This window comes from Mustela lutreola, chromosome 17 (genome assembly GCF_030435805.1).
Source record: "Mustela lutreola isolate mMusLut2 chromosome 17, mMusLut2.pri, whole genome shotgun sequence".
Classification (NCBI taxonomy): domain Eukaryota; kingdom Metazoa; phylum Chordata; class Mammalia; order Carnivora; family Mustelidae; genus Mustela; species Mustela lutreola.
Window position 1 is genome coordinate 29,714,159 of NC_081306.1, and position 11,759 is coordinate 29,725,917.

The 11,759-nt window shown below is 32.0% G+C and overlaps 1 non-coding gene across 1 annotated transcript; it reads right to left on the bottom strand.

Annotated features, from left to right (window-relative positions):
• Positions 1 to 319: 319 nt before the first annotated feature.
• On the bottom strand, positions 320 to 426 carry LOC131820190 (U6 spliceosomal RNA). Its single transcript, XR_009349509.1, has one exon. It is a non-coding gene; the product is annotated as a U6 spliceosomal RNA (small nuclear RNA).
• Positions 427 to 11,759: the final 11,333 nt, after the last annotated feature.

Sequence of the window (11,759 nt, forward strand, 5' to 3'; positions counted from 1 at the left end):
AGAGCTAATCTCATATTCAATCAAAAAAGTTTGAAAGTTTTCCCCTTAACGATCAGAAAAAAGACAAGTGTATCCACTTTCACTACTCTCATTTGACATACTACTGGATGTCCTAGCCAGAGAAACAAGGAACATAAGGAAATAAAAGACTCCAAAAAAAAAAGGAAGAAGTAAAATTTTATTTTTTTGGATAACATGAACTTACATGTTAAAAAATCCTAAAAACTTCACAAAAAATTTTGAATAAACAAATTTAGTAAAGCTGCCAAATACAAGATCAATATATAACAGACAAGAATTTTGTTTTGTTTCATTTCTTTTTAATATGGAATGCTTCCCAGTTTTTCATGTCATCCTTGTTTAGTGATCACGCTAATCTTCTCTGCATCATTCCAATTTTAGTATATGTGCTGCCAAAGTAAGCACAAGACAGGAGCATTTTAACACTCTAATGATGAACTATCTGAAAAAATAAAGAAAACAATCTAATTCACAATAGCATCAAAAATAATAAAATACTTAGGAATAGATTTAACTAAGAAGATGAAAGATCTGTACTCCATAAACTATGACATTGATAAAGAAATTGAAGGAGACACAAACGGAAAGATAGCTCATATTTATGAATGGCAAGAATTAACATTGTTAAAATGTCCATACTACCGAAAACCATCTGTAAATCCAATTCCTATCAAAAATCCAATGTTAGGGGCGCCTGTGTGGCTCAGTGGGTTAAGCCGCTGCCTTCGGCTCAGGTCATGATCCCAGGGTCCTGGGATCGAGCCCTGCATCAGGCTCTCTGCTCAGCAGGAAGCCTGCTTCCTCTTCTCTCTCTGCCTGCCTCTCTGCCTGCTTGTCATCTCTCTCTGTCAAATAAATAAATTAAAAATCTTAAAAAAAATCCAATATTATTTTTTTACAGAAGTAAGTAAAGAATCCTAAAATTTATATGAGACCATAAAAGACGACAAATAATAAAAGCAGTTCTGAGAAAGAATGAAGAAGAGAAATTACACTTCTTGATTTGAAACTATACTACAAAGCCCTCATGCTCAAAACAATAAAGTATACTGGCATAAAAACAGACCCATAAACAAGTAGAACAGAATTGAGAGTCCAGAAATAAATCCTTTCATACAGTCACCTAATATTTGACAGGGGCCAACATATGTAATGGGTAAAGATAGTCTGTTCAATAAATGATATTTAAAACTGAATAGTCACATAAACAGTATGAAACTGGAACCTTATATCACTCATAAGTCTTAACTTGAAATAAATTAAAGACTTAAAGGTTATGCATGAAACTACATTACATTTCCTAAAGGAAAACATAGGACAAATTCTCCTTGACATTGGTCTTGCCAATAGTTTTCTGGATACCAGACCAAAAACACAAGCAAAAAAAGCAAAAATAAATAAATGGTACTACATCAAACTAAAGTTTCTGCATTGCCAAAAAAAAGAGAGAGAGAATGAAAACACAATCCACAGAATGTAAGAAAATACTTACAAATCTTATATCTGAAAAGAGGTTAATAACCAACAGATACAAATAGAAAAAATATATATAATTTAAAAAATAGCAAAAGGATCTCAATAGACTTTTTTTTTTCAAAAAAGTTATATAAATGACCAACAGGAGCATTAAAAAGTGCTCAACGTAAAAAACTCAGGGCAAAGTCATTATGTTGTTGTTGTTGTTGTTTACCTCTGAAAAACACAGCAAGATATTACTACCTCTTATAATACATACTACCCAAAAATTGAAACTAACAAATTTTGGTAAATATTGGGGAAAATGGGGAACTTATGCACTGTGATAGGGATATAAATTTGTATGGAAAACAGTATGGAGATTATTCATATTATTAAAAGTAAAATTACCATATGATTCAGTAATCCCACTTCTAGGTATATATCTAAAGGCAACGAAATCACTGTTCAAAGACATATCTGCACTCTTATGTTTATTATAAAATTATTAACTCTAAGCAAGAGATGGAAATAACTTCAGTATCCATTAATGGATGAAAGAATAAAATAAGTATGGTAAAAATATACTATGGAATACTACTTAACCATGAAAAATTAAGAAATACTGCCATTTACAACAGCATGGATGGATCTTGAAGGCGTTATACTAAGTGAAATATTTCAAAGATTGTATATATTTTTTAAATTTATGTATTATGATATCCCTTACATACAGAATCTGAGGAAAAGGCAAACTAATGGAAACTTAGAGTTGAGTTGACAAGAGGTGAACCTGGGTGGAATAAGGTGGTCAAAGGGTACAAACTTGCAACTATAATATGAAAAAGTTCTGGGGATCTAATGTACAGCATGATGATCATAGTTAATAATATATACATACATTTTTATTGTGCTTCCCTTTATTAAACTTTGCATATATCACATTCTTACAAGTTGAAAGTTTATAGCAATCTTGTATAAAAGAGGTCTGCTGCCACCATTTTTCTAACAACATTTGTTCATTTTGTGTCTCTCTGTCACATGTTGGTAATTCTTGCAATATTTCAAGTTTTTTCATTATTATTGTATTTGTTATGGTGATCTGTGATCAGTAATTATGACCCACTGAAAACTCAGAACTAGTTTACTTAAGGTATATACATGGTTTTTCTTAAAAAGCATAATGCTTTTGAACAGTACAGTATAGTGATTATTTTTTATATGCACTGGGAAACATAATTTTTTATTTGCACTGGGAAACCAAAAAAAAATAATAATTTGACTTAGTTTTTTGAGATAATCACTTTATTGAGGCAGTCTGGAACAAAACCCACAAGACCTCTGAAGTTTATCTCTACTATACTATATACATAAAAGTTGCTAAGAGAATAGATCTTAAAATTCCTTACGATACATGCATAAAAAACAGTGGCAACTATACAAGATAGTAGATGTATTAACATTTTTATATAGATTATATTGCAATAAAGATGTATACCAATTTATCAAATTGTACAAAATTTACACAATGTTAAAAGTTTGCAATGTTATAAGAAATCATTTCTTACATTTACAAATTATAATATGTCGTTTTTTTTCAATAAAGCTGGAAAAAACTTTTTGTAGAATTAATCTATTTTTCAAAAAAGGAAGTAAGGAAGTAGAAACTGCAACGAACTCTGAAATAATAGAATATAAAATCCATTTTCGTTATAGACACTGTGACAAAAACTATTACTTAGTTTACAATGAAGGAGTACTTATGAAGCATGAAGGATGGCCTATAAATAAGGCTGAAGGAGCTCAGTTTTAAGGTTTAAATTTAAAATCTTCTTTTGAAATACTAAACTGACCACCCATTTTTCCAAACATAAATGTCTTAACTGCATGAATTTATTTCATACAACTCTATAATCTAGTTTCATAAGAAAGCAGCATGCAAATTTTGAATTAGACAGACTTGCTTATTCAGTAAAGGATACTTCACTAAAAATAAATAGAAGAAAAATCAGCATATTTATTATGATAATTATTATTCATAATGAGATTCATATTGAATTAGGGAATATATATCCTCAGAGGGGGTAAAGTAAAATGAAATTTATTTTGGTAAATGTATCTGTGAATAGTCAATACAATGCCTCAATATAAATGAATATTACCATTTTGAACAATTTAATTACTATTATTAGAATTATTATAAGTATAAAAATAGCTATCATTTTAGCATGGAATATGAGACTCTCATGCTCCATGCTTCATCACATCCACACAACAACTCTGCATAATAAGTATTATCATCACCATTTCATGGGTGAAAAAACTGAGGCTAACACATTTAGATAACTGGTTTATGATTACATGGCTAGTAAAGATGCATCACACTAATTTAGGCTTTATGATTTCAGAATTGTATTCTTTCCACTGCACATTCTATTACTCTGTAAATACTTGGCTTGTTTTCATTTAGTTCTTTAATTTTATTCATGTGGTGATGGCTTAAAGCTTCATTTAAAGGAAGCTTAAAAAATTCATTTAACCAAAAGCTCCCAAGAATTAAAAATGTCATGGATCTAATGTAGACATGGATATCATTAGTTAATGGGTAACTATATATTTTCCACTCTAGTGAGATAACAATCAGAGTATTTTTCTATGTTTTAGACTCTCAGTGTTAAAAAGGACTTTGTTAAAATAGAAATATTTAGACAAAGGTGATCAAAAGTCTGGATCAGGTCACCTTAAGATAAATATGAGGAAACTGAGGAAACAAATGGAGATTTGAACACTGAGCTATGATATAATGAATGGTTTAAAGTATTTAGTAGAGCATAGAAAAGCCCTTTAAAGCCTGGTCTTAGCCTAGCATTGCAGCTTCTGGTATATTTGTCTATCTATCATCTACCTACCTATCTATCTATCTATCTATCTAGATATAAATTTGAAAACTTTTTTAACTTAAAGATTTTGAGAAATAGAACATAATCAGCACCATAGAAGATCTGTTTATGATAACAACCTAGCCCCTCCTCCCAGTTTGTTAATATTCTCTCTTATTTAATGTAACATTGTGCAAATAGACCACTACTGATCTGCCGTTATGAATGAAATAGCTATAATCATCTGTGTGCATATCCTGGTGAAAATATTCATTTAGTTCCATGTTGTATTTCTAGGAATGGACCAAATCTTTATTTAAGTTTTTTAAGTTTTCTAAATATTGTCCAACTTACCTCAAATGTTTTTATTATGGGCACTTTCATTCTTTCACATTCTTGCAAGACAATTTTACTGTTGCCCAATATGGTAAGTGTGTAATAGTATGTCATTTTAGGATTTAATTTATTTTTAATTTAATTCAATTTAATTCCAGATTCATAATAAAGATAAACAGTTTTTATATATGAGTGGCCATTTGGATTACCCTTTCTGTAAAGTACATGCTCAAATCTTTTGATTTGTGTCATACTGACTTCTTTAATAGATTTTCTGAATGAACTTTTAGCTGTGTAGGTCTTCTCTATTTTATTTTGAACTTGTTTTCATTTCAAAATCTTTATATTTATTTTCATAATCTGCTTTTATTTTGCTTTGTCTATTATCTATGTATCTATCTATTTATTTGCAAGCAAGAGAGAGCGAGCAAGTGAGAGCACAGGGAGGGATAGAAAAAGAAGGGGAAAGAATCTTAAGCAGGCTCCACGCTCAGCACAGAGCCCAACTCTGGGCTCTATTTCACAACCCTGACATCATGACCTGAGCCAAAATGAAAGAAATAAAATACAATTAAGGTGTTAAAAAAAAAAGGAAAAAGAATTGGAGGTTTAATTAAGTGAGCCACCCAGGCACCCCTGTGGTATCTTAAATTAGCTGTCATATCTTTAAAGTTCTAGAGCATCCATTTGGTTCATTTATAAAACCTTTCTCAATATTTTTAGTTTCAGTTTTTGTTCAATTTGCTTCCCCTCTCATTTCTTTGAGCAGAGTAATCAAGCCATTTTACAATCTTTATTGATCATTTTAACATCATACTTAATCCCATTTTGTCTATCAAATCTTGTTAATGGTTTTTCTTTGTGTGGCTTGTTACATTTTGCTATGTTCAAGACATTATATTTGAAACTCTTATTGAGTAGGGATAATTAAGAGCTATAATAATGGTATGGTCCTCCTTGGCAGGATTTTATCTTATATTGGAGACTCTACAAGACAATCATACTCCAAATTCAGTGATTGACTTTCTCAGTTTACACAGAAGGCAAGGTAGGCTATAGTCTTATTTCTGCTTCTCCTTGTGCTTTGGGGATCTCAACTTAAATTTGGGTTGTACCAAAGTCCTCAAATTTGATTGCTGCTGGATTTTGAATTTTGTTTCTCTAGTATCAAGAGTCTATTAACAACACAGCTCAGTGTGTTTTAGCAGTTTCAAATGCTCTCATAGCTAAAATGGCTTCAGGGCATATATCTCTAGGCTCTCATTGTATTTCGTATTTTGGCACAGTAATCCCACCCTTGATTTTTATAATCATTCTGATATTTTTAACTTTAAAAGCTATTTTGTCTGGATTATTAGTTGTCTTAAGTAGGAGTTTTTAGATCACCATTACTAGAAGCAACAACAAATATACATGAAAATGTCTGCAGTAGTTTATCACATCTTTATGGCTTTGAACTTCCATAAGCTGAGGCATCCTTCTCTAATCACTTAGGCAAACTCCAATTTACCCTTTAAAACAACACAAGAATTGCTTCATTTAAGAACATGTTCAGGGATGACTCTTCCCCACTGTTCTTACCAACATTCCCACACACTCTTTGCTACCCACACCTTGTTTATGAACTTTCATTAGGTATATCAGCGTGACCAGAATTTTGCTCTATTGTATTTTTGTCCTTTAGAGCTTTAATTAAATATGAATTCCATAAAAAGTCTGTCCCTTTTCTTTCAAACTTGGGTTAGTTATTTCTTCTCATTCTTTGTCAGAAGTTACTTTATTAGAGAAACTTATAGCTCTATTGTGACTTTGGAGCCTTTACAGTTTTTTGACTGGAAAAATCACCCATCCCTAAGATTTTTACACAGCTTCCTAGCTGATATTATTCAGAAATCTGTTCAAAACAGACTTTTTCAGGGAGGCCCTTTCGGACCACTCAGTTAAAAAGCCTCTTCTCAATCACTGCTCTTTTTAAAATGTGCTTATTTAGTTCAAATATGCATCACTATTAAAGAAAAACCAGTACGATTTTTTTTTTTTAAAGTTGGCTTACCTATTATCTATCTCTCCCACTAAAATGATTTCTCTGTGCTGGGGTTTTGTTGTTCTCATCTTAAACCAGGCACTCAGTAAATTGTCTCTGAATGATTGAATTGTTTGACTCCCTTGCTAGATTCTCAACTTCATGAGGCCAAGGATTGTTCTATTCAGTTCTTCTTTATCCTCCATGTCTGTTATATTGCAGTCAATTACGTGACTAATGGGAAAAATCACAGAAAGAGTTAAAACAACAGAAAAACCCTGTAGGTTCAATAACATAAAGCTTTCTAAAATTATTTAGCCCAGGAATTGAATACTGGCTGCACTTTTGATTTTTTTTAAATGGTATTGAATTTAATTTAAATGGAAATACTTGAATGGTAGAATAATAAAAAAATTATAAAAGCAACTTGCTCCTTAAAGTAAGAATTATATAGGGCATCTCTTCTAGAAGCAAAATTTTCAAATGTCAAACATCTGAAAGCATAGTAGGAGAAGTAAGAGTGTGAATTGTATTTCAATGCTCTTTTCTTTATATTCAGCAAACAGCTTCATTCACACCTTTCCAATTTTTTCAACTCTTTTGACAAAGCCTTAAGAGGAGTTACTGCTGATGACAACCATCACAGCCTAACAGGAGAAATTTTATAAAGAAAAATAATAGCATGTTTTTCCCAAGTTGTTAAGGATATGGTGAAGCTCTGTCGGATTCAAAAGAGGAATGTGCAATTCCATGCTATATATCATAATAACTTATTTTAATAGTGGCTTTGCAATTTTTCAGATATATCCATTTACTGAAACCACTATCAAATAAACAAAACAAACAAATTAACAGGGGTTCGAGACAGAAGTTATCTAATCTAAAAATAGCACATGTTCACAGAATACACAACACATATCCCAAGTACTACTATAGGTTTCAAGTAATAATCAAAACAATAGTAAAAATGATTCAGACCCTACCAGTCAAATCATAAATGGGACCTTAACTGTAAATCCTTATCTTTAGATCAAAGCGCATAATTGGGTGCTGAAGATACATTATAGAACTAATATGTTATAGAACTCCTCTGAAATGAGTAATTTATTCCATCACTTTTCCTGCACAGCTGCTGACCCATGTTTTGGTTCCTGGAAATAGCTGCTATCCTGTCATACTTCTTAAAAGCACATATATTGATAACTCTACTCATTCCTCCATTCCTCTGTGACTGTCACTGTGTTAAAATGTGGAGTCAGCTGACTCACTTGTGGTGGTAATAAAGTAGATGAGTTTGCAAAGTATTTTGTTATTTCTAAAAATGCAAAAACCAAATTACATTGAAATCATTAGGGGTGTTTCAGGGAGAGCTGTAGGATGTGGTTTCTTGTGTAATCCACAGAGATTAGCTCCAACACATATTTAAACTCTCTTCTAGGAGCAACCTTAGTGGTAAAACAAGAAGATAAACAGATGTATACACACCCTGGCACAAAATTATCACTTATGTTTGGCTTCCTAGTCTCCTCGTGTTACTTATTTATCTTAACTTCTCTCTGAAATCAGGGAACACAGAATCTCAATCAGTTGACATTTTTCTACTGAATGACCCAATAGTGTGATCATACCCCTAAGACTTTTTTAAATTATTTCACTCAAAATCCCATATCTGCTTTGCTTCCTCATCTGAGTACACTGTAATTTGATTTCAAAATGAGGACAGTTGTCAGTAATGCCACATTCATTAATCTATTTTACAATTCCATGTACTTAGAACTATGAAGATATGTTAATAACATCCATTCCAATAAGCCACCCTAAATTTATTATCATGAAACAAGACCTCAAGAAAGAGAATTCAAAATCATCCATGTATTTGCAACTTATTGCAATAAAGTCTTTATCAATAGACTTCCCTGTGCACATGGTGGTCAAATTGCTGGTGAAAACCAGCCAGATCTATTACAAGCTTTCTCATGGCTTCTAGGTAACCCAAGTGAGCCTTTATTGATACTGGGAAGGGATAAAGCAGGGAAGGGATAAACAGTGGTGTAAGAATTGGCTAGACAAAAGTAATGACTCTCATTACAAAGTGAGTATTTTAAAGCAAAAGAGCCTGTTGGGTATATTGTTTTATAAAATAGTGGTTTTTTTTTATTAACTTTTAAAAATTCAATTAGTTAACATATAGTGTACCATTACTTTCAAATGTAGATTTCAGTTATTCATCCATAGCATATAATAGCTAATGCTCAGTACTTACTGTTATAGCTTCTTGAAAGCAGAATTTTAACCCACTGAGCCACCCAGGCGCCCTTGAAAGCAAACTTTTAGATCACATTTTCTGATTACTTCCATGTAGTACAACACTTTCCTGCTAGCAACCTTCAAAACATACAGTTTGTTAGAGGGATTTCTTTAATAATAAATAAATAGGAATTTATTTAAATTTATAAATATATAAAATAAATAGGAATTTATTTAAATTTATTTAAATATTGCACACTGTTTCATTGTTCATAAATAAGGTAATGATATTATAGCCATTAGTTGGTAGCACTGATATATCACTTTCTTTTTACTCCTCAGTGCATTCTCTTTACACAAAATAGATATATATTTTAAAAGAATCTGTGAATCACCAGGTTTACACACTTCACAGCCCTGTACCCCTGGGGATAAAAATATATGTTTATAAAAAATAAAAAAATTAAAAAAAAAAAATAAATAAAAAATAAAAAAAATAAAAAAAATAAAAGAATCTGAATCTGTGGCAAACTTTTAAAAAACCCTATACAGTAAAGTTTATCATTTTAAGTAATCTCAATTATCTTCCTCAATTGTGATAGTATATCCTTCTATCTAGGCCAGATATTGTATGAGGGATTTGAAGAGACATACTTTTCTAAATTTCACTTTTCTCATCTGCAAAATGCTTATCAGGATCCTACAATAAAATACACTTACAATTTTTAGATGAAAATTTATTTACTTATTTTAAGATTTTATTTCTTTATCAGAGAGAGTGGGCGAGAGAGCAAGCACAGGCAGAATGGCAGGCAGAAGCAGAGGGAGAAGCAGGCTCCCGGCCGAGCAAGGAGCCCGATGCGGGACTCAATCCCAGGATGCTGGGATCATGACCTGAGCCAAAGGCAGCTGCTTAACCAACTGAGCCACCCAGGCGTCCCTTTTGATGAAAATTTAATCTGTATAAACAATATATTTGCTGTAATGCGTGGTTCATGGAAAACATCTTAATTAATTGTAAGCAACAACAGTATTAGAAATTAAGTAAATGTTTCTATAATATTTAAAGTTTTAACACATAATGCCAGTGCTTTGCCTTATTTTCTCAAATCCCTTTACCACTTTCACTGACAGAGTCAAATGTACTTTTTCTACTAGTAGCCAGCTCTTTGTCTTTTGTCAGAAAGATGCCCTTGTGAATTATTTATAATAGAGATATTAGCAATAATAATAATAATAATAATAATAATAAGTAGCAATGAAAATGTTAAAAAAAGTTTTCTTAACTAATTAGGGTTCTTAGACATCAGTTAGAGGGACCACCTCTGGCAAGCAAATTAATCTGCAAAACATTCCCAGAATTAACAAGTCAATCAGATACAGGGTTGTCCGTAGACTGAAAGGTGAAGCAAAAGGACTAGGTTTGGAAAATAGGTAAGGACAGTGAAAAAAATGATCAAATTTTTAGGCAAAATAAATTCTTAGGTGTCCTTTCAATGGAGTCCTGGGCATTATGTAGCAGAAACTCTGGAGATTATCTCAATCCATTGGAATCACCCCGTTTATTAGCTTGCTATTGACAAAGTTATTTACAAACTGTAGAGCAAGAGGTTATAATGTAGAAAACTGATGGTAATGCACAAGATTCTTGTTAACAATAATGCAAGTTAGTGATTTTTCATTAGAAAACATAAATTCTATATCCCAAATTATGGGCCCAGAGCACTACTGCTGCACAACTCTGCTTATATCCCAAATAACCATGTGAACTAGTTTTAATATCTGCTTCTCTTATTACTTTTTGAATAAAAATTCCTGACACTAGTATTTTATAATTGTGTGATAATGATGCATTTAATTTCTTGGAGAACAAAACACACTTTAGCATAGCTAGGTTCGTTCACAGAACCAGCCTTGATAACACACTTCTATAAGTTAGAAATGATGTAATAAATGTAGAATATTGGGCACTTGTTTGGTATTCTTTGCCATGTTTTGCACTATCTAAAAAGAGATCAGTGAACTTGGACTGGAGTTAGTAGACATGGAAGAAAATAAAATATTACAGAGAAGAATACTCTGTGGTCCACAACCTAAACGGGCTGGGATTCCCATCATTTGGATCCCTGTAGCTTTACAAAAGTCAATTAAATTTTTGTATCTCCGATTAAAGTTGATCCCCCAGTACTTTTTCAAATATCTCTTGTAAAGTATTGTTTCCCAGAAAAAAAAGGATTTTGCACATGTATCTGCCTTTGTCTCTGATCATGATCTCAGTCAGGATCCTGGGATCGAGCCCCATATCGGGCTTCCTGCTCATTACGGAATATACTTCTCAGTCTCTCTCTGCCGCTACATCCCCCTGCCCCACTCATGCTCTCTCTCTCTCTCAAATAAATAAATACAATCTTTAATTTTTTAATTAAAAATAAGATAAATAAAATAAAAAGTCTGGTCTTACTGCCCCATTTAGCTCCTTTTTTTTTTCAGTTGTATTTAAAGCAGCATGAGAGAACATGAGGCTCTCAAACTTAAAAAAAAAAAAAAGGAAAAAATTGAGTTTTGTTAGGATTTAAGATCTTGTCTGCTAGACAAAAATGTTGGCTTTGTTAACATGTGAAAATTAACAAAAGAGAATAAGATAGAACTCTAATAATTTTTGTAGAAATTAAAAATTTCCTCCAACCCAATTACATACAGACCCATTAAGTAAATTCATTCCAATGTCCCAAACCGACCTTTTCTAATAGTTATGCATCCGTGTAAACAGGGTCAACCCAAGGAATGAATAAATATTA